This window comes from Sceloporus occidentalis, unplaced genomic scaffold (genome assembly GCF_023333645.1).
Source record: "Sceloporus occidentalis isolate IW3139 unplaced genomic scaffold, rSceOcc1.0.p SCAF_261, whole genome shotgun sequence".
NCBI classification, from domain to species: Eukaryota; Metazoa; Chordata; class Lepidosauria; order Squamata; family Phrynosomatidae; genus Sceloporus; species Sceloporus occidentalis.
Window position 1 is genome coordinate 892,246 of NW_028317241.1, and position 24,373 is coordinate 916,618.

The window sequence follows — 24,373 nt, forward strand, 5'->3', positions numbered from 1 at the left end:
GTAATATTTTCGTATATATTTTCTTTGACGATCATGTCATTGTTTTTTTTTGGCCAGGTTACTAATAATTCTAACTAATACTAAATACATGATTTAAGCAAAATATATAGACGTATAGAGGAGGTGCATAATGAGCACTTTAGGTGCAGTTACCATAGAAGCTAATGGATTGTTCCATGTGGCTGCTCAGTTTTTACTCATAATCCCATAATACAGTTCTCCGGGCAAGCTTAACATCAAAGATTTGGAATGGGGAGATGGCTACTATGTGGTTCTGTATGTGTATATATAATATGTATTGTAAATCCATCATATCTTCCTGTTCTCAGGATGATTATTCCTCCCCATTATATTACCTCTCATTTACATTGAAACGTCTTTCGTGTCATGAAGTGCAACGCCGTCCAATGGTGCTTTCTCATATCGCAGCATGGTTTGGGAGAATTTTTGGTAACAGTACTGGCTACAAGACCTTCTCGGCCTTTTGGCTAAGATCAAGTGTAGTCTCTCTTGTGGTGGAGAGGGATCACACTGATCCTCTGGCCTTAGGGTTCGGGAAAGCATGGAGCCCGAGGTGCTTAAATTGCCCTGACGTAATGTCGGAGTTACCGTGTGCAGTCTTGCACGCCGCTGCACACGGTAAATGCACATTTCTGCACAGGCGGATCCTGCACTCCCTCCATCGCACCATTAGGGCATGGAGAGGAATTTATTTTTGAATCCGGCTGGGTCAGTCATGGCCTGCCCTTATTTATTTTTATTATTTATACATCACAATGTGTGGAAGCACGTGTGCCAATTAATTATTTGATTTGGATTTTCACGGTCACCAAACCTTTATGCGAGGCCACGTTCACGATTTGTTTTTACGATTTGGCACTTTTGTTTTCGGACACTGCCTTTTGGTGGTGAAGCCTAAGGGGGCTACTTCCTGATGGGAGTGCCCCATGGCAATGGGGTTTCACCCTTCGGGGAGAGTCCCAAGATCCGACCCTCCCATGGGGGGGGAAAGGAATTTGTCTGGGTTCCCCTTGTGGGGACCCAGTTTCGTATAGGGCTTCTGCTGCCTCTTCGGAGCACAGAATGCAGCACCTAATGAAGCACGCACCTCGGGCTTCAAAAAAACAAAACTGGCTACAAGACGTTGGTCTTGGGCCAGTATTAATAAGTATGGCACTTTAAGGCCAGCAGCCGCCTGATGGTGTAAGTGCAGCCGTTGACTTATTTATGTTCGTCTGGTATGATCGGGCCAGTTGGTGGCTCTGTCAGCCAGAGGCCCACCTTCAACTAAACCGTTATCGATGGTAACTCAAGAAACACAAGCCGGTGCCAGATTACTAATTATGGTAAATGGAGATCATTTAATTTGTTTTTTGTTTCTTTGGCCATGGCTTTCAGCAAACAGAAGAAGACTTTACACCCTTTTCAAAAAATGCGTATTTACCCATTCAGTATCTGGGAATACATTTGGTTTTGCAGAACTGGAGGAAAAAACCCTCAATGGAGGTCCGTAATAGAACTCCATTGCAACTCCCACGTGGCCACCTTGGGATGTTCTACAGCTGAGCAGATCACTATAGGTCTTTGGGTAGGTCGGGTGGAGGTCCTGCCCCTGACCAAACCTCTTACCAGCCCTGGCCCTCTAACCCTCCAACACAGGTATCCAGCTTTAGACACCCGAAATGATGAGGGGTATGCTGCTGTGAGCGAGAGGTCTGCGGCAAAAGGAGGCAAACGTCTCCTTTCTCATGCCCACCAATACAAAGTCAATACAAATACCACAGAGGAGCAATAGAACTAGGATAACTAACTTGAAGGCTAATTATCAAAGTACCTGTAACTTGTGCTTATTATCATCTAAAGAAGAGACCTCTGAGGCCCTGTTTGTTTTTTTTTCTAAGTTGGCCTGATAAAAGTTATCGACCTCAGCTTCTTAATGTGTGACTGTCCCTTTAATTAAACTTTTACAGCGTCTACATTTACAGATGTTTACTTAAAACTACTGTTAGCCGAAAATGAATATCAACGTCTGCAGGACAGCATGTAAAACATGAGCGGCACAACCGCTAAATAACCTTAATTTAAACCCTTTGTTTTGCAGGCGGGTAAGCATTGTCCATCCATGTAACTTTGGTACAGCGTGGGTTAATAGAGATTTTATGCCACAGATTTGACTACTTTACTATAAGAGTATAATTACCTCCTTCATCAAACCATAAATATCATACACATGATGTCTGCCTTACAGAAAATTCATTTAAAGTGCTACCTAATTTCTACTTTGATGGGAAGTTGAATAAATAATTAATGTGAGTTGTGCCAAGCACTGTTGAAAAGTTGCCAAAAACAACAATGAATCCTTGTGTCGTTTAAACCACGACCACTTAATTCAGCACTTGAATCCCGAGACACATACTGTACTTTAAATGATACAAGATATGCTTATGGCGCACTTCCAATTAAAAGGAATCTGTCATCAACATATTTTATAGTCATATTTACACATAAATAGAGCTTAAGTAGCATAGTGTTGTTTTTCCTTCCATATGGCCTCTGTGCGCGAAATTATTATTTTTTCATTAATAAGAATATATTTTATTTACTTAATATTTTCATATATATATATTTATCTTCTGAGGAGAGAAAGACAAATGTAGAGGAAAATATTATTGAGAAAATACTGAATTTATATAATTGGGAACTCTCTGAATTTGCCCAAAAAGCTCTAGGTGGGGCAGATGATTTTTAGGGCTTGGCATTTATCTCCGCCTGGTTTCATCATGTTTTGCCTTTTCCGTGTTTCGTTCTGCCACTTAAAGTCTTCAATTTCCAGAAACTCATTAGTCTTGCGTGACTAAGACTAAAGGCCAGAGCTTTGTGGGACAATTCTGGAAAATGTAATATTTTTGCTTAACACAAGTAAAGATTTACACAAGTTCTTGAGAAGATACATACAGTATGTGTGCATGAATGTATATAAGGAATGTTAGTTATGTGTGCATGAATGTATGTAAGGAATGTTACGCCAACCTTGGTTCCTCCATGGAAACTGCTCTACAGACATCCAGGAACTGATTGAAACAATGTTATTGACTTGTATCAGAAAAAGACCTGTGCACTTAGATGTTCTAGAGATTGGTTTCATAGACCCTTTCCTGAAACCCTTCCTCCACATCACAGTTGGCACTTTTCTTATTACCGTATTTGCTCGATTATAAGACGAGGTTTTTTTCAGAGCAAATGCTCTGAAAAATACCCCTCGTCTTCTAATCGGGGTCGTCTTCTAATCAGACCTCAAATAGAGTCTGATTAGGAGACTAAGATCCAGATCCCCCGCTGCAGGGGACCTGGATCCTCCTGTCTCACCCCCCCCCCCCATCATACACACTTACCGGTGCTTCCTGCTGTATTGCCGGGGCAGCGGGTTGACGTCTACGCGATCCGCGTAGACAACGTCCGCTGCAGCCGGAAGGAGGTGTGGCTAGCAGCGGGGGTTGTCTGCGTCCGTCGCGTAGACCTTCCCCGACTGTCAGAGATCTCTGATCTCTGACAGCCGGGGAAAGTATACGCGACGGACGCATACAAACCCCCGCTGCCAACTCCACCTCCTTCCGGCTGCAGCAGAAGGCGACGTCAACCCGCTGCCCCGGCTGGAAGCACCGGTAAGAGAGGGCTGAGAGGGGAGAGAGGGGAGAGAGGAGAGAGGAGAGGGGAGGGGAGGGGGGGGGGGAGAGAGTGTGTGTGTGTGTTAGTTAAATGGGGGCATAGGGCATTTCTGGAGTGGCGTTAAGGGGGCATTTAATAGAGCACTCTGCCTCCTGAAATGCCTTATACCTCCCTATATGCCACTCTGTCCCATAATATGCCTTTTAACCCCCTAAATGCCAGAGTGGCATATAGGGGTATAAGGCATTTCTGGAGGCAGAGTGCTCTATACAATGCCTTTTAACTCCCTTAATGCCACTCTGCCTCCTGAAATGCCTTATACCTCCCTATATGCCACTCTGCCCCATAATATGCATTTTAACCCCCTAAATGCCAGAATGGGATATAGGGGTATAAGGCATTTCTGGAGGCAGAGTGGCATATAGGGGGTCAAAAGGCATACCATGGGGCACAGTGGCATATAGAGGGTTAAAAGGCATATCATGGGCCACAGTGCCATATTGGTGTGGCAAGCCTGGGGGCAGATGTGCGTAACTGGGGGACAGGCTGGAAAATACAAGAAATAAAAACAAAAAAAATATTTTTCTCAATCATAGCTTTTATTAAAAAAAATAGTTTACATGAATTAACATTTACTGGTAAAACTTTTTTCCTTTAGGGTCGTCTTATATTCAGGCTTTTTCTTTTTTCCTAAGTTAATATTCAGATTTTGGGGGGTCGTCTTATAATCAGGGTCGTCTTATAATCGAGCAAATACGGTATTTTGTTTAAACACCTGATTAAAGTAAAGTTAAAGCGATGCCTCCCAACCAACTACATGAGCAGCTGCATAGGTCATCTATACGGCCAACCGGCCACTTCTCTTGGTTATTAAAGGACTAATTTTTACATTGTAACAAAGGTCAGCTCATTTAGAAAATCCGTGTATAGCAATTTACTGCCATGATGACACTAGATAGCGCACAATGAGAACGAAGACAGAACCCATTGTCTTCAAAGCAACACAGTTGACAAGAACGGAGACCTCCTGAGGTGACATCGACAGACCCCAGAAAGTACGATGAAAAAATCAGACTAAGAACCGAGTGAAGTAACAACTACAAGGAGTTCTGCAGATTATATTTATGTGTATACTAATAAATATACTAATAATGATATCACATTCTACACTCTTAACATTAAAAAATTGGAGGATTTATTTGTATTCGGTTAAGTTTTGATGTCTGGCCCATAACTTTCAGCCTATGAAAAACGATATTTTAAGCAAAAATGTTATCTTGTCCCTTTTTCCGTGTACCCTTGGTGTTTGGTATAAAGGGTAATGCTCGAAGAATAATAAGAAAAGATGAAAATCAAGCTAATACCCAGGTGCATAAAACCTGCAATTATAACCATGAAGACAAAGAGCGGGATTCTCATTCAAAAGCAGTTTAAAAAAAAAATCGGACGAAAAAAAATAAAATAAAAGCACATTTCAATGTATTCAAATAGACCATCAGTAAGAAAGAACATTAGTGCAGACACCCAATTACGGTAATGTGGTTCAGATCACCTCGATGGGTGTTTCCATCTCACGCCAGGACTAACATTTGTAATCCTTTAAATGCACTTAAGAAATTGATGTTACAGCCCCACAATCTGTTAGGGGGCCTTGCTTCCCGGCTGATTGCAAAGTATCCCACCGTTAATTGGATCATCAGAATGTGATCCGCGTCCCGGTTCTCGGATTATGTAAGGCAGTCTTTGCTCTGACGCGTTGAAACGCCATCGTCCTGCTCTGGATATTCTGACCCTTAATGTAGATAAGTGGTATTTTTCATCAATCTTAGCTTGCATTAAAAAAAGGGAAATGTCAATTCAATGTGCCGGTGGTTTAACTTAATTCAACGTCTTTTAATTTAATACCTTGGAAAAGTTTCTCCTGCCTCGACCTGGCGAGCACTTCTGCTGATGGAATGTCCTCAAGGCGCCGTCTGCCATGTTAATATCCTGTGTCCAGTACATCCTGTGCGCTAGGAAGCCACCATCATTCTTTTTTCATTGCTAAGTTTCTTCTTGCTAATCCTCCATCCTTTGCACGCACTTTGTGGAGCTGTAATTCAAGATTACTCTATACATGTAGATTGTGGGTCCATATCATTAGAAGGTGCGTGGTTTGTCATGCCTACCATTCTACTTTTGTTGGTGACTTCCACACGTTTAATAAAATGAATACAATAATATTATTTGCAGCACAGTAAAAGCCTGCCCTGTTTCCTCCAAATGACGGTAGCATACATTCTAACACTTTAAATGTCCAAAGAGAGGCATTTCTGTTATGGTTGGAGGCATATCACCGGGGTAAAGCTTTGCCGCGACTTTTTATGTGACCTATTAATAGCTTTTTATGTAATTAAGGCTTTCAGAAGACAAAACGGTGTTTTATTTGGATATTTTCTTGCTTTTTATATACATGTTGTTATGACTTTTACAATTGTAGAACACCGTGATACACTCATGCCCAGTAAACATTCTGAGCTTTATGTAAAGAAGGATTCAGGGAGGAAAGAAGGACAAGGGATTTGGGTCCAGAAAAGGGACTGTTTGTCCTATTGAGGGACACTTCAGAGGTATGAAAGGAAATGTGATTTCAGAAACTTTTACCCCTTATTTATCCAGAAAAAATAGTACCTTCCATACTGCGTACTTCAATACGAGCCGGACCCTCTTTACGTCTTAGTTGGTCAGTTCTAGTTTTGTCAGACCCTTTGAATGTATGGACTGTGAGAAATTGCTTGAGCTATATAAATAAAAGATAATAATAATAATAATAATAATAATACAGAACTATGGCTAGTTTTGGGATGGTAATAAAATATGGCTTTTAAGGTTAGCATAGGATTTTGTTACTTAAATGTGAATTTTTTATCTATATAAAGCATTGCCATCCTGTGCCATTGCACATCAGCTATAATACATATATTTGATCTATTCATATGCTAGAAATACATTTTCATAGCTTACAGGTAAATTGTCCTCTACCTGTAGCGTTTGGTTTTTTTTGCCTTCTTCCGATGAGTTCTGTGCGATGAACGTTAATAAACACAAAACTGAAATTATTGTAGTGTTTCCGTAGTGCAGGATGTCTGAATCAGACTGGAAACAGAATGGACGCGGGAAGAGAGAGAAAAAAAATCTCAATCAGCGTATTTGAATCATTAATTTGAAATAAGGTGGTTTTCAAATAGGGGTCAGGAAAAGTTAATGGGTCAGAGAGAGGACTGCCAAACCCATTCATCATACCAGATGAGGTTGGCACAGCAATGATGAAATAAAAAAAAGTTATAATGTCCAGAATACCCTCATGCATGCACTTAGTAACTTTCCAAATAAATCACATCAGCCCAGACAGGCACTGGCATTTTTACGGATCTACCAGTTGTAGGAGAATGTGCTCCATGTCAAGTCACACACTAGCCGAGACCAGACATATTCAAAGTATAACCTTTATTTAAAAAAAAAATAGGTTCGTAGATCCACCTTGCTTCCATTAGAAGTTGGTTTGTAAAACTGTTACAGATAATCAGGGCCAGACTGGGGATAAAAAGTGGCCCCGGCACTATGGGACCAGCAGCCCCTAAATTACATACATGCAAATGTTGGCTATATACCCTCAGCCGGTGGCCACATATTGCAGCACGACCCGGCAGTAAAGGTAAGTGTCCAACTTCATCAGTTTGCCGAGTTTGGCAAATGCCAAGTCCAGCCCTGTAGATGATAAAATAGTGACAAGACACCGGCAGTGGTTATAGGACCAATAGGTTCGAACTCTCTGGATTTTTAAAATCCATCCTTTATATTATCTATTGGGGACTAGCTCTGCCCCAAGCATGGCTAAACACCATCACCTCCTGCCTTCAATAAGGAGCAAGAGAGCTTCAGAAGACCAACACCAGGAAGCCCCATGATCTAAAAGTGGGCAATCTACATGTAATTTACCAGCTTGACACATGGGAGAAACGCAAGTCCGAAATGGGAGTGAGTTTGAACTCTCCTGTGGTAGATAGTTCTCATGTCATCCTTCCGACCACACATGGGAACCATTTTCTGTACATCCACTCAACTAGCAGGGCCAGCCTCGGGGTCATTCATAATTCCTCCATCTTGGCTTACTCAATAAATTCAATAAGTAGACCTAAAGCACTCTCACTTGGCACCTCTGCAGGTCTCGCTATCATTAGTGATCGCACCTTGATCCTACAGAGTGGAATAGGTTGCCAATATATAGTATATTTTGAATATTATAAGACACCTAGGAGTTCCATAAGATTATAAAGAATCTTGACTTGTGGCTTTCTGCCTCTCTGAGGTCACGGTATCTCTGCTAACCGCCTAGAGGTGTGTTAAAGGGTGTACTTGAAAAAACATGGGGGAAGCTTAATGCATTTACAATCTACATTTTAAGCACCAAAGGTAGCAATATGATCGTGAACCTGAATAAAATGTCTTATAATAATAGGGAGAAGTCAATGTTTTATTACAATAATCCCCCACAATGCAATATTAAAAATACAAAAGATACCAGATTGCTTTTCAGATACAATGTATCTTTAGTCTTTATAGAAAACTGAAGTCTCAAGGCACTGTGTCTGAAAATTGGGGCACCTGGTATCTACAGTATATAGTAGGGGTACAATTAATCAGCAACATTATTAAAATTTTGGGTTGATTTTACCTAACTTTGGATCAGTTTGCTTGTTTTAGTCCTCACATACAGTTGGTTCACATCCTATCCAGACTGTTTGCATGGAAGACAAACCAGGTGTCCGTAGGTAGCTATATCATATATTCATTTTTAAGTTTATTATTCTTTTTTTATATGTGACATTTAGGTTGTTCCACTCCTAGTGGTTTTTTGAAGGTGTCACCTTGGCTTTGTTGAACATATTTTTCCGCCGTGTTTTTTGATTTACAAAAGTAACGTTCCACAAAGCAGATTTATTACCTATTCATAATTTGAAGATAAATGCATTCTGATCTGTTATGGCTCTACTACCATTCCGATATAGGGTTTTGTGCATCTTCCTTAATAGTGTCCCCTGGTAGTGCAACGTCTTTTGTGTTAAGGATGAATGAGATGCCCCGAAGACCTTCGGAAGGCTTACCAGAATAAGCACCAGCTACAAGCTAGATCCTCTGATAAACAATCCCACCTGCTTCACACTGTTTATTAAAAAAAAAAAAAAGCTATATGAGCCAATAATTATTTTTATAATTCAGGAGAATACGAAGACATTGGTCCATATTGTTAAACAGCAATCTGTGCATATGACAACTGAGAGGTCCCTTGAAGTTTTTATAATCCCCCCCCTTGCAAATTCATGGGGGATTCTGCATAATCTATCCATATCCTTTTTCTCATTTGAATACCCAACCCCTTGCTGTTTAGCATCCCCCCTGCGATTTTGCTATGTGATATACGTACCGCCACTCAGGTCCATCTGAGTGCTCCCAATGATATTAATGAGAGCACTTTCCTACCACTGTTTGGCTGCTTCAAGCAGAGGAATTCTTTTTAACCATATCTGTATCCTGGGATATCTCTTTTTTTCCTTCCCTATTACGTATACATTATCAATAAGCGATTTAATATTTAACTGGCTGGCAAACTAAGCATTAAGAATGAGCTTGCCTTTTGTTGACTTGGTAATTACAAAAAGAAAACAGTTTATAGAATAGTTTTCTGATAACTAAGAATGTAATCAGAAAGCTATTAGTGTCCTTTAATAATCATTGCAGAGTTTTTATCAGCACAAGGTATGAATATACTGAGTCCTGTGAGCTTACAATCTATAATAAAGGGCTTCTGCATTTACAAATTGGCTTTCCCAAGGGTGTGTGAAAGACGCATGAAATGTATCCATTCCCCTGAGATGGTGGAGATGATGCTGAATGGAGAAGTGTTCAACAACCACCCAATTCTGTGCCGCCTTCCAAGTTGTCCGTATTTAGGATAAGTATTTTTGTACAGAGTCTATTGAGGCTTGTTTAATTTTGTATATACATAACATATAATAATTAAGGCTGTATGGAATTATTTCAAGTATTAACCAGTTTTGGTTTTTAAGTAACTCCCAAGTCTCCAACTTTAGAAGTGACAGTCCCTCTTTGGGTATGTATGCTACCCAGAGCAGTCCCTTGAAGTGGCTTCATGAAGGTGCAGGGCAAGCCCCAGATAGACTTTAGCGGGGGAGAACTGGGCGGGGATCAGGGGCAGATCAATGTCAGGTGAGGCCCTAGGGCAACACTGTTACAAGGGACCCCCTGCAGAATAATGATATATATCATGGCTAGTCTATAGGATTACTACATTTCCTATCTACAAATTCAGTACTTTTTATTCACCTACAGGCAGTCAGTTCACAAATCATCCAGGACTGTAAAGCCAGGATGTCCAGGAGTCATATTTTAAGGGACGGGAATGGGGCTACAAACAAAGCGAGGGGGGCCGTCAAGTGACGGAAGTTTTTTCTTACATAAAAGCTACTCAGACCAACAGACTGTCCACACATAACCAAAGATAAGCATTCCTGGGAACTCTCTGCTCCGGCTATCCGGAGCCCCCCTGCAGGATGCAAGTAGGATGTCTCACTGAGGTCGTTGGTCGGTCCCGCTGACATTGGTGAGCTGTCTCGCTGATGTTGTAGGCGGTCCTGCCGATGTTGCGGGACACACATGCTATTTTAAATGGGGTAGTTGAAGGCGTGTGGGGCGTGCCACAACGCTGCTCCCTCGACCCACAGTCTCCCCATAGTAACCCGGAGAAGAGGCGCCTGCCTAAAATTCGGAGAGTTCCCAGCTACCTCCCAACCTCTTCCTCCTGAACATGCGCAGTATGCATTCTCCGGGGGGCAGGGACCATACAGGACCATGTATGCTGGTACACCATATGCTTTTAAAAAGCATTGCCTACACAAAAAAACATTAGTAGGTTACAAAGTAACATAAAATGCCTTATTAAAAGCCCCAACTCTAACCGCACATCAAAAATAGAAATTGTCCCTGTTTTGTGGCTTTGAAATGTTGGGAATCTTGTGTTACTAAAGGGTAAGTAAAGCTACATTTTGGGTTTATTCACTAAAGAAGGAGTTGGCTGAAGAGTTGTGGTTCCATATCCATGACTCCATTTTACATTACGAAGCGTCATCCTCAGTGATCTTAACAAATAGCTTGGATGGCCCATCTGTGAGATCTCTGGGTTTCATAAACAGACACACCTGATGGGACAAATGTATTATGTAGGACCAGGTCGGTCCTTGCAGATATATATATATATAGCAGGGATGGCCCTTTATAATGTATAGAAAAGCCAAGGAGTTAAAACCACAACTCTCTTGCCAACTTCTGCTTAACCCCTTTAAGTCACTTACTTTATTATAGTTCATTATGCCGGGGTATCTTCTCAAAAGGATGAAAAAGACAATAACTGGGAAAGATGGACCAGACCAACAGAAAGCTTTTAAACTCGTCCAATAAAACAAGATTGCTTTTCTTGTAATTTCCTTCCTTATTTGTATTTTCACATTTAAACTTTAATTGTTTATTTGTAAGAAATTAAACAAATTATACTTTTTTCTCCTTTTATGTCTATTCTAGCATTCGGCTCATGCATCATTAATCACGGAACTTTATTGCCTATAATATATGTAGATGTTATTTGCATGTTCATGTTAACCACTCTAACTCCACAGTCGTTGCAGTGATCATATACAGTATATGAAAGTAAATCTCAATAAGGCTAATGAGTCGGTTTTAATCAAAGTACACTTCTATGAAATAAACATTTTTAGAATTTTTACCCATAAAACATAAGACACATATTCTTCATCACAGAAAATTACACGAATGAGATAAAGAACAATTAAAGATAAACAATAAATTAAAAATTGTTGAACATATTCATATCCCACCTACATGTTTCGTTTAAGTAATCGACAAAAGTAAGGAGCAGTCATGGACGCTGTTTTATAGAGGCTGAATTTATTTCACTAGAGGCCCAGACTGGCCATCTGGCACACCAGCCATTGGCATATCTGGGAACTCTCCAGGTTTTGCTCGTAAACTCCGAGTGAAGGGACGCTTCTCCGGGTCTCTGGGTCACTACTTAGAATCTCTGTGTAACAGAAGCAGCATTGAAGCACGCCCATTCCCCGCCCATTCCCCGCCCACTCCCCCTCCTATCACATTCTATTATCCTGCTTTGAGACTAGCCCTCACAGACCACCTGCTGACATCAGCAGAACCACCCACTAATGTCAGTAGGCCTCGCCCATCCTCATCCCGAAGAGTATAAAAACATACTAAAAACATATAACTCATTATAAATAAAAATGCCACGGTGAAATTGTTTACGTGAGATTAGTTATATGGAATTCTATATTACATGTGTGTGTTTGTGGCCTTTTTTTCTTGACCCTAACAACAAATCAAAGGATATTTTTAAACTTTTGCCTTTTTGTTTGTTTTTACACGACTTCCACATGTATCAAAAAAAAATAACATTTTGTGTTTATCACATTTTAAAATTTCCAAATACCTTTGGTTCACCGACGTGGCGTGACTAACGTCCACCACCAAGTGTTCCTCAAACCCCTGTTCAAAAAAAATGTGATTATCCATCACTCATCTAAGTGAATTATTGTAATATTTCTGTTTTGCGACACGCTTATTTATTGCGGGGCTTTCTTTTAAAGCCATCTGAATAAATAAAGCCCATCGTTCTCGTCCAATTTTTCTCTTTTGATACTTTGCTGGCTGGTTTATTTCTATTGTGTTGCTTGGGATTACGGCTCTCTGTAGGCACTCTTCCTGCGCCTCCTCTGTCTCTGCCACTCAAACCAATTTCAGTCGTCCGCCGGCTCTCATTTGGGATAATAGCCTTTTTTTTATTTTCAGCTGCTGTCTTGTCATGTTTGATTCGGCAGCACGAGGACTTTAAATTAGTGAAACCGTTTGCATGCTGCGCTTCCTTCTCTGCCTTTAGCTGTTGTGGATGCGCTGAACCACTTGATGCTCAAATTGATGATTGCTCTGGAAAAAAATAAGAAATTGTTGGTGGCTACCAGGGAGATTCATTCACGCCGAGACCCTTTAAACAGCATGATGGGAGGGAAAAGAGATTTCCTTCATTTTCCTCCTGCTTGGATGGTACTTGCTTTGTGCATGTGCCAGTTTCCCGCTGAGTGATTACTGTCCTGCTAGACTGGGTAGTTCCTGCGATTTCAGAAATATATATATAAAAAAAATAAAAAATAAGCGGCGAACGGTTAAATTCAATGACTTGCTGCTGTTCTAACTTACCTGACTTGTAAAGAAATCTTTTTATTCCCTGTCATGCCCGTATATTGAAGTTAACTTGTTCTAGGCTTTCGCTGCCGGAAGCCGGACCTTCTGACACCTGACGACGCCGTCTGTGCTTTAACCACAAAAAAGCCGCTGGATAGCTAAGCGTCCTTTGATTTATTATTATTTTTTTGTGATATGATACCCTTAGTCTTTTTTTCCATTTTCGAACTGTCTTAACATCTTCCGAAAGCTCCAAGCGCAAATAGGAATGGGAGAAACGGAAGCAAACGAGCAGCTTCAATGCCAGCAAGAGCGCCGCGTACACTATTGATTATAGTTTATTGATGAAGCTAGAATTATTTTACAATAAATGATCGGTTTACTTTTGTGATTTTTTTTTGTTAATTAAATAGGAAATTGTGCATAATCTGGACAACTTTCCGAGGAGAGAAAAAATGGATACTGATATTCATATGGGGGGAACGGTTACATGCAAGATAAAACCATAATTGAATCCAGCACTGAAAACCATGTATCACTTATGATTGTATTATTTTTATTTAATGTTCCATTTTAAATTATTTAGCCCGGGAATTTCATGAAATGTTTCCTTCATCAGTCCATGTAGGAAGTTTTAACCCTCTCCCCGGACCTTATGTGTTTTGTTGTACAAGGTTGTGCACGATCCCCTAGTGCTAGAGATTGTTTAGAACCATAAAGTTCCTCTGTAGAACTATTATCACAAACATTTTGGGGTGAAAGCGCAATTTTAAACAATTAATCTAATAGGGCAGTAAGATGTCAGAACCCACAGTACAAAATTAAATAATATTTTTTTATACGTTTATGGTTGGTTTATTGTGTATAAGTATTAAATTACCGTATTGGCTCGGATATAGGCCGCACTTTTTTGCCCCACTTTAAGTCTTTAAAGTGGGGGTGCGGCCTATATTCGGGGTCTAGCGCCCGACGCCCGGGACATGCAGTCCCGGGCGCCGGGCAGGCAGCGGGGTTAGGATACAGATCCCCCGCAGCGGTGCAGGGGACCTGCATCCTACTCCCCGATACGCTCAGACAGCCTCCCCTGCCAGCACTTCCCCCGGGGGGGGTGCCGGCACGGGAGGTTGTCTAAGTGCATCGTGCGGTTGTCTAACCGCACGATGCGTTTTACCTCTGGCCCCCCGCCTGACTTACCGGAGCTGACTCCCGGGTGTCTTGCGGGGCCGGCGGGGGACATCTACGCAATACGCGTATACAACTTCCGGTGCCGGCACATCCGCCGGCCTCGCAAGACACCCGGGAGTCAGCTCCGGTAAGTCGGGGGGCAGAGGAGGACAGTGGCAGCATATCTCGGGGGGCAGAGGAGGACAGTGGCAGCATATCTCGGGGAGGGAGGAGGACAGTGGCAGCATATCTCGGGGGGGGGGACAGTGGCAGCATATCTCGGGGGGGGGAGGCGGACAGTGGTAGCATATCTCGGGGAGGGAGGACAGTGACAGCATATCTCGGGGGGGGGCAGAGTGGCAGCATGTTTTTTTGGTGCTTTTTTAAAGAAAAAAACTTTTTCTTTAAAAAAGCACCAAACTTTTAGGGTGCGGCCTATATACGGGGGCGGCCTATATCCGAGCCAATACGGTATATATCCATAGCTTCTAAGTGTCACTTTTTCTGACCATTATCCCACTCTCCTGCAGAGCTGCCCCACTGTCCTTTTTTTGCCTTCGGTGAGGATCATGGGACTTTTCAGGATATTTTTTAATCTCCCCTGATCATCAAGAGTTATAAAATCAATCGAGATCTTTGCTGTTGTAAAATATATATTTATACTTGTATGTATAAATGGTTATCTTCTTCAACACACAGCATGTATACAGAAGACAGGTGTGATGGGAGTGAGGTGTGATGATGAGGGAGGATGATTTAGTGAGCGTATGTCGTTATAGTGAGTGTGTTCTTGTGCATATATGAGTTACTGGCGGAGCCAAGGGTGCCAATCGGCATTACCTTCCCAAGGGTCAGAAGTTGTCAGCCCTTCTCTGCTGCAGGTATATGCTGGTATAAATTGGATTTTAGGATAGGATTTTAGGACTAGAGTATTTTATAGCATAATACAATATTTAATGTCAAGGAGCAAAAAACGTTAGTTTCAAGGGAAATCCCACAGCTTTAACCGTAGCTACATTCATTTATTGGAACTACCTATTGCGTGTGCTATTTGTTAGCTAATCAGTGTAATTGGTATGGATAAACAGTATTTACTTTACCTAATAGCTCAGATCCATGTGTAAACTAGCATTATCTTCTCAATTTCCTGACCTGATATTTGCTCCTCCCCCCACAAAGGCTGTCTGAACCAATCAACAATAATCAGCACCTTGGCAGTAGGCCAGAGACAACTTCATGATGAGGAATAATCATGCAGATCATGAGTTAAAAACATTTTTGCCATGATATGCATAAAATGTGCGGTTTTAAGTACACTAATTGCTTATTTTAGTCTGTAAATACTGAAAAGAAAAATGAGAATACGGCATCAATAAAAAGTTTTCCAAATCTGCTAAATATTTCATAATTGAGCAAAAACAAAAATATGATTTATCGATTGAGATAAAATGTATCACTGATTTTTAGATATTTTTCCTGGTGAAGAATACTTTATTTTTAGGTATCAGAGATCCAGTTTTCTTCGCGATTATTTGGCACAATAATATATGTTTCTGTGAGCTACACGTTAATGTATGGTATATAATGTACTGTAGATCCCCGTAGGCCCTATGGTAACCTTGCTCTGCAGTCTGAACTGTATTGAAGGAGCATTACATGCTTCAACACAAATGTAGCTATTAACAGGAACCATTATACCATCATAAATATTCCAAATTACAACGGATCAAACGCATGCACCTCTGATAATGCCGGCATATTGGATTTGTGAGACAGGGGCCAGGAGGCAAGGAACCTTATTGGAGAAATGTGATTTATCTTCTACTATGTGAATTAGCAGGAAGCTCCATTAATGAGCAGAACATTTGGTATATTTTTGGTGGCGTTAATTCCGTAACACAGAATGGGACACAGTAATGTCCCGTGTATAGTGTGTCTGTAGTATTACTCTTATCGAATAATGTATTTATGATACACATGTATACATTTAGATACAATGTGCGCGTGTTTGCTTTTAAAGTGTGTTTTTGTACATACACATATACATTTTTTGGTTTGGTTTGAATATGTGAATTTCTGCCTGTGATTAATTATCACGATGATTTCCTGTCATATATCTTGATATTTCCTGTTCTTTTATTAAATAAAAAAAAATGTAAGTGACTATGCCTTTAATATCTCCCCCTCTTTCTCTTTTATATAGTAGGTTCCTAATCACATTTAGGAATGACTGCTGTCTCCCCCCCTCTCCCTCTCGTGGGTCTATTCACAAGTTAATGAAGTTAAGGGTTCACTCGACTAACTGGACTCAGCTCAGCAAGGGCATACTAGGGTATGGAAGATCACTGTGAACTTGCATGTCCTCGCCTGTAAGTTCCAAAAGTTACTTTCATGTGTATATATATATATATATATATATATACACACAAAAAAATAATAATATTTTTTTTATAAATTACATTTTCCATGGGCTGAATATAGACAAGCAAAGGCTTAAGGCAGGGGCGTCCAAACTGCGGCCCTCCAGCTGCTGCAGGACTACATCTCCCATGCTCCTCAGCCAGCCCCTTAGCTGAAAAAGCATTATGGGAGATGTAGTCCTGCAGCAGTTGGAGGGCCGCAGGCTGGACGCCCCTGGCTTAAGGGATCATCGTTACTGGATGATGATTAAAAGGCAACTGGCCCTTTTTTCTTTACAGTTGCCACTCTTTAAATGCCTGGATAGACATAACCCCCCTACCAGGAGGACGTATGGTTAATGGAATGGGGGGTATACAAGGTCATATACCCCCAGCGTTATTTAATCCCCCCCCCATCATGCAGGGAAGGGGAAGAAGGGCGCAATTGCTGGTCAATAGGGTTTCCCATTTTTAAAATGTATTTTAATTCAATGTGAGAGACTCGCAAATTACCCCTCAACCCTCTAAGTAAACTTCCACCTCAAATCTAAAGTCACAATCAACTGGAAATTCATTAATTTGTGAATTGGCTGCTAATGCAAGATGTGAAGAAGTGAATTTATGAGATGTGAGAACTTTCTGGAACCATTTGCACTTTAGTGAATGAAACTCTCTCTCTGTATATATCTCAGTTCTGACGTTGGATAGAAATCGCTAAAAGCTTCTACTTTGGTAGCGTGCTGGACGGAGCATAGAGTGAACCCTTTTATTTAAACGGGAGCTCAGTTGACATGGATGAGCAGCCGTACAGCGCATGATCCTGTGAGCTTCTACTAACAAGACTCGCGAGGAACCTGTATCTCATAACTCCTCGTACACGGCTGACAAGAAACCCAGAGCTAGAAGCCTGCGTTTTCCCTAATAAATAAATTCCACGCTCAATCCACTTGTTAGTCAAGCGTTGTGCACACTAACAACACCGAGGGCCCCGTGTCGTGCCCATAATTTACTCTTGTGTGCCACTGTCTCCTAGCAGCCCCCCACTCCAAGTTATGGATTACTTTGTTCTTGACTTGACAGGAACATAATTAGAACTGTTGATGAAATCTACCAAATTGTCCCTCCGTGGCCCGAGTGGTCAGGAAATTTGGCTGAGCCGTATTTGTCACCGGCGTGAGGCCTCTAAACACTTCATATTAGCCGCCTTATTAATGTGCCCTGTAATCTGTCCGCTTGAAACGAGCCTTGTATTCCCGGCACCCTGCGATGAATCAGAGCTCGGGGGCAGTCGGAAAACTTTCTGGAAGGAAATGGATTTTATCTCAACTGTTTAATTCAGCGTCAGACTTACTGTGGACTCCGGTTACCCACCTGTTGGCTGGCTGAGAATAGTGAGAGTTGTTTCCTATAGAGGTCAGCAGTTTGTCAGAGGAGCAGCTGGCTTGCTGGAGACGGCTGTGGGCTGCGTCTCGACTGATCCTACTTTGCTGGCTGAGCATTGTGAGAGTTGTACTCCACAGTAACATATGTGCCATAGGTCGCCATAGAATCATAGAATTTGACGGCCGATAAGAACCCTTAGAAGTCTGCCCATTTTTCCTGATGTAAAGACTAAAACCTCAATGAGTCTTTGGTCTCGTCTTCGACATATGCCTATCCCATGCGTGTTTAACCTCTTAAGGACAATGGGCGGTCCCTAAACCCATTGAAAACAATGCATTTTGAGCCCGTACATGTACGGGCTTTGTCATTAAGGGGTTAAATCCCATCGCTACATTGACCTCTGCCGCCGTCCCACTATTGGTTGGCTGAGCGTTCTACCAAAGGTGGAATAACCTCTGAGCGTCTTGGGGGTCCCAGTACATAGAAGCTATAGGGGGGGCCTTTTCCTTCGTGCATTCTGATGGATGGGAGTCATAGTCCACAGCAGCTGCCATGTCTATCCCCGCTTTGTTAATGTCCCTTTGCTATGCTATTCCTAAATTTAATTGACTCTGACTCACCCGTCTTTTAATTTGTTTTAGCAGGGCCCGTAAAGACTACACGCTATTAAAACGTTACAACTGTCCTCGTACATATGCTAATGGTGTTTAGGAAGTTGACAATATTGCCTTTGCTGTATCGCCTGCCAAGTAGCAATGTCTCTTTGCTATAATAATTACCACTTTAATAAGCCTGGAAACATTCTAGGGCACAGCGTAAAAGTATTAAATCTATCTTCCGAATGAAGCCGTTCCGCCAATACCTTTTTTGCTTTTTATTAGAAATATGTATATATCTAACCAAAGGTCGGAGGAAAGTCCTAACCAAAGAACCTGCGTATTTTAAACTGATTTATTCACTTTTAGCGCGTGTTATCGTGACATTAGTGTTCTCCAGTGGTTTGTAACAACATGGAGTTATCCCCTTTTTTCTGCTATTTAATATCGTTGATAAATTCTCAAGTTTATATGTTGAAAGGACAATGTTTCTCTTGGTGTTTGCTAATTGACACAAAACAGTAAAATGATTTCAGCTAAAAATTAAGTAATAGCAATTTTTTTACCTTTTAGTGACATGGAAATGTAAAGCTATTTACTGTTATCATTTAACTAGGGGTAGACGGAATTATCCCCCGTGGAGACTCTTACACAAAAGGTGTTAATTCATTTGGTGCAAATTCATGCCTTTTTTGTAATTTTACTGTTTCAGGGGCCTTCAAAATCTACGTTGCAAAGCAGGTGGTGTGTTCGTATATCTGCATCGTTATTTTCCACTCAGAATCACAGGAAAGGTCATTAACATGGGTCTATTCACAAAATAATAATAATAATGTTTCTTTTATGGCTGTATAATACAGTGAGATACTCATAGCCAGCAAACATTATGAGCTCATGGAAAAGAGGGACATCAGATGGAGAAAAAGGGACTGTCTCCTAGACAAGGATTTATTTACTGAGACAGCAATGCAAGCATGCAGACACACTATATGGACAAAAGTATTGGGACACCTGGCCATTACACCAACAGGGGCTTTTATGACATCGCATTCTTAATACATAGACATTAATATGAAGTCGCTCCCCTCTTTGCAGCTATAGCGGCTTCCATTCTTCTGGGAAGGCTTTCCACAAGATTTTGGAGAATTTCTGTGGGAAGTTTTGCTCATTCATCCAGTAGAGCGTTAGTGAGGTCAGAAACTGATGTTGGACGAGACGCCCGGCTCACAATCTCCATTCCAGTTCATCCCAAAGGTGTTCGATGGGGTTGAGGTCAGGACTCTGTGCAGCCGGTCAAGTTCTTCCACTCCAAACCCATCCAACCATGTCTTGAATGGGTTTACCTTCCCAGAAGAGTGGAAGCTGTTATGGTTCCTATGGGGGACCAACTTCATATTAAGGTCTATGGATTTAGAATGTGATGTCATAAAAGTCCCTGTTGGTGTAATGGTCAGGTGTCCCAATACTTTTGTCCATATAGTGCACAGTAATAGCACCTGTTTCCAGACACACTTTATCGGAAAGAGATTGATCTGCCATCCCTGTAGGCTCTAAAGAGTTAACTACCGGGAGCAGACAGACCTCATATGCATTGTCGAAAAAAAAGGCCTAAAGAATTGCATATGGATTAGAGGGATGAATATTCTATTATTTCAGTCTGTTCTGCTGATCTCCTTATTGTGACTTTGCGCTTCAGAAATCTGCCAGGAATTTGGCTTTACCGTCCTCACCAGTCATTTTAAATGTGTATCAAACACTTGATAGTGTATGATTTGCGTGCCGTTGCATTCCCGTACCTTAAATTTTCCACCAATTTATTACTTTTTTTTTTTTTGCAGGCCATTTTAATATTTCAGGATGATGAATATATACAGCATCATTAAAGGTAAATAAAAAATGCATGAAATTAAAAAAAGGGATATTAGATGTTTCTTCACAGTAATCCCTGGGTTCAATGGAAATGAAATGTCCCTGATCAGTAAGGTAATCCCTAAACATGATTAGGGACCTTGTAGTTTCCGAGTAGCCCACGTAATATTTGTATCATATAAGCTTATTTACGGTGTGTTTCAGTACAAGTTGCTATTGGAAGTACTCTAAATCTACTTTGCTGCTGAAGAAAAATTGCTCTTGTACCTAATCTTTCTGCTATTATTATTCTGATTATATGATGACCATGTGCTCCTATTTACCCTGGACTCTGCATAAGAGGGGTATTATTTCCATGACACAATCTGTATTAATACTCGGTTCAACGTGTGTTGAACCTTTGACCTTTGACCTTGCTCCATGATATTCTTTAGAATAGTATTATAAAATGCTGCCAAAGGAGGATACATATAGAGTAGTTCATAGCTGCCATAGCAGCTATTTTCATCTGATTAGGTAAATCCGGTAAGTGTTATAGGTGTCACACAAGGAGGTCCAGTAAGTGCAGTAGATGTACAGACACAAAAGGTATAGTAAGTGTAGTGAATGTCGGCATATGGTGTTAGAGTGTGTGTATGCGGGTGTTAGTGTAGGGTGTCAGCATATGTGTGTCAGAGTGTGCCGTTAGAGTGTCAGGTGTGCCTAGGGTTAGTGGTACCTGGAAGAGGGAGTGTGTGTATGTATGTCGATGGGGTTAGAGTGAGCATGTGTTAGGGTATGGTGCTAGTGTATTGGAATGAGTGGGTTTTAGAGCACCTATTGTCACCAATCTATAGAGGGGGTGGCATATTTTACTGCCCCCACTTCCAGGGGCACAGGGCACTGCAGTGACAGGGAAACTAGGGTACTCCTGAAGGCTGCCCATGATACAAACGCCATGCTTTGATATGAGAAGGGAAGCCACAAGCTCTTAAGTAAGTAAAAAAGCAACTGAATAAAGGTATATTGGGCCTATGGAATATCAATTGTGCTTTTATTTTAGTTAATAATTTATTAAATAATATGTACTTTTACATACATATATACAGAATATCAGGAAAGGTAAGTACAGCATTTTTGTTTTTTGGACTGTACCCCAGATCTTTTTTGGAACCCAACAACCGCCCTGGTTTCTGGAAAGTTACCACAAGGCAATGCCAGGGTCTTGCGATTTCACGTACGTGATGTTTTTCCCACCCCATTAGGAAAAGACCTGGCAACAGCTATACCATATCTCTCAAGTTTCACTGTTAAAGAAAATAAGTCCCTCGTTGGGACCTAACTCCCCGTGTCCCTTATTCTTCCCCAATGTCCCTCTGTTAGAGAGGTTCAGAATGCTTGCTGGGTATCCATGTATCATAGGGTTCAGCAGCCCTATAATGTGTATAAAACCAGCAAGGAATTGGTTTATAAGTCGATTAGTATAAACAGAATGCAGCATGTTTCACACCGAAATATTCTACAGAGCATAGGAGATACGGGGAACATTAGACCTCTCATAAATGAATAGTCCTCTCGGAATGTGACCTTTCTGTCCCTTTAATTTGGACCCGTTTTATTCCGAGAGTGTAATGCGATGGTTATGTGTAGGACGTGGGTGATCCCAAATATCAATAGCCTTTGTGGAAGCCTCTAATGAGAGTCTGATGCGGTACACATCCATCTGTCTATTTTATAATTGCACCCATAAATTCTTAAATATCTATGTATCATTCATTTGTCACCGAATGGGTTGAGAATCTTGCGTTCCGCCGAAGACATTTTTTTCCCTGCCGTTTCATGAGCTGTGAGTTGTGTTGATTAGGAACTGTATTTACTGTGTCGGACAAAAAGGTGTGGAAATTAGCTTTTGATTTAAACTGTTGATGAGATAGGGTCAATTTAGCAGTGTTAGATGGACAGCTGCACAAAGAATAATAACCAGGATGATTTTAAATTAAAAATGAGAATGTGTTCTAGGATGGATAGTCCGGTATACTGAAAATACGGGTTTGTTTAGATACTGTGTCTACTGCAAGGGATTTTTTGATGTATCCTTCATGAAAGATGCAAAGGGGTCCTGAGCAAGGCATCAAATTAGGGCCCCTATTTTTGAACGCCTATATTTAAATCACGGCATATGGGGAGCTCAGTATGGGAAACATAATACATGATAAAAGTCCAAGTAAAGTTTGAGAATTTGAAGTATGTAGAAATTGGGCAGATATAGGGCCAAATGGTTAATATCTGCTGTCAATTTCATATTTATTCAAATGCCTATTTTTATTATTATTATTTATAATATTTTTTATTATTATTATTCTTGTTATTTATTTATAATATTTTTATTCTTTTTATTTTTACTATTATATTATTTTCTGTAAATAAAGCCGTGGCATAATAATAAAAATGTAATACTGGCAAGGATAATAGTATTATTATATGTTAAGGACCCGAATCAGCCAGCTGCTTTTTTAAATGCAGGCTATGCTTTCAAGAAGTGCCTGTATTTCTGTATTTATGGTCAGGAAAGCATTATCTCTCAGAGCTCGCCTCTGTAGCTCTTCCTGGAACATAAGGATCAATACCTGTTATTAAGTCTGCATTTATGAGGTGAGTTAAATGACCACAATTCTTGATATTAGCACACGAATATGGCATGTTTTTAGACCACAGTACATAATGCAAAGGGAAGCATGATGTATTCCGATATTATTAACAATCATTCTCGATGGGAGATGCTCTCAGATCTCTGCGTGTTTGCGATTCTATTGCCGAGACCAAAACTCGCACTGAGGTCAACCCTTTTTTCATGTCCCAGCGTGACCCAAAAAGAGCTGCCATTTTTCAGCCTTTGGGTAGTTACCAGGTTTGACCCAGAGTCTCCCGGTGGTGGTGGGTCAGTTTTTTCAGCCTCTGAGCAGAGGATTGGCGTTAAGTCATGCCTGATCCCCCTCTGGGTTCTGCCAATTCTCCACCCATTATTACCTACTCCCCACCCACTAACAGGAGCGAGCCATGTCCCTACACAAGACTAGCCCTGCCCCTGAGTGAAGCCACCCCCCCAGAAGAGGGGACACTCTATGTAGCCAAACAAAAGCAGATGACATCTTCCTAAAAGGATTACCCCTGGTTTCTGTGGTCCCAGAAATGTCTCCGGAACACCCTTGTAAGTCTAAAGGTAAATTATATTTAAAAACAATTTGTTTATTAAGTAATACTTATATAAACATCTCTGAATATAAAGCATTTAATATATGAAGGGGAGAGGGGCTGAAGTGGCAGAAAGAATCAAAGAGGACAGAAAAAGAAGTCGCTATTGCTGTAAAATGTCAGATGATACCCCAACCATAGGGTGGCAGGCAATTGGCTCTACCCTCCTTCTACCCAGCTTCTTCTTATCTCCACCCCTCTATCCTGCTTATTGGCTGTATGGTCTACCATTGTGCATGGCTAGCCTACCTCCCTGACACAGCTTCATCCCCTCCCATGAAGAGCAGATGACCTGGGAGACAGCCCACGAATACATGTTCACATTGTTAATATGCAGTATTAATAGTTGTCATAGCAATACTGGCTGGTATTAAAAAACTTTGAAGAAAAAAAAAATCTACAAACAGTACTAATTTTTTTACATTGTTCAATCTTAAATATAATAAAAAATGTAATCCTAAATGGGGTAAATTGTGTCTACCTTTTCGCCATAATCAACTTTTCCGAACATGTTTAAAATTCATATTTGACGTAGATCAGGTCCAGGATTTCGGTAAACCAAGTTAGTCTGATGGCAGTCGCCATTTATCATTAATATTGTTGAAAAAGTGAAATGTCGAGTTTGTGGCGCAATGAACTATTTTTTTCTGCCTTAACCTGGATTAACACTTCCTGAAAGAATGCTTGATTGATCACCGTCATAACAGTGAATAGATTATACCAAGCGCATTACAATTGTAC

At 40.9% G+C, this 24,373-nt stretch overlaps 1 pseudogene; it reads left to right on the top strand.

The window, feature by feature from the left end:
• The first annotated feature begins 468 nt into the window (after positions 1 to 468).
• On the top strand, positions 469 to 649 carry LOC149275867 (U2 spliceosomal RNA; annotated as a pseudogene).
• Positions 650 to 24,373: the final 23,724 nt, after the last annotated feature.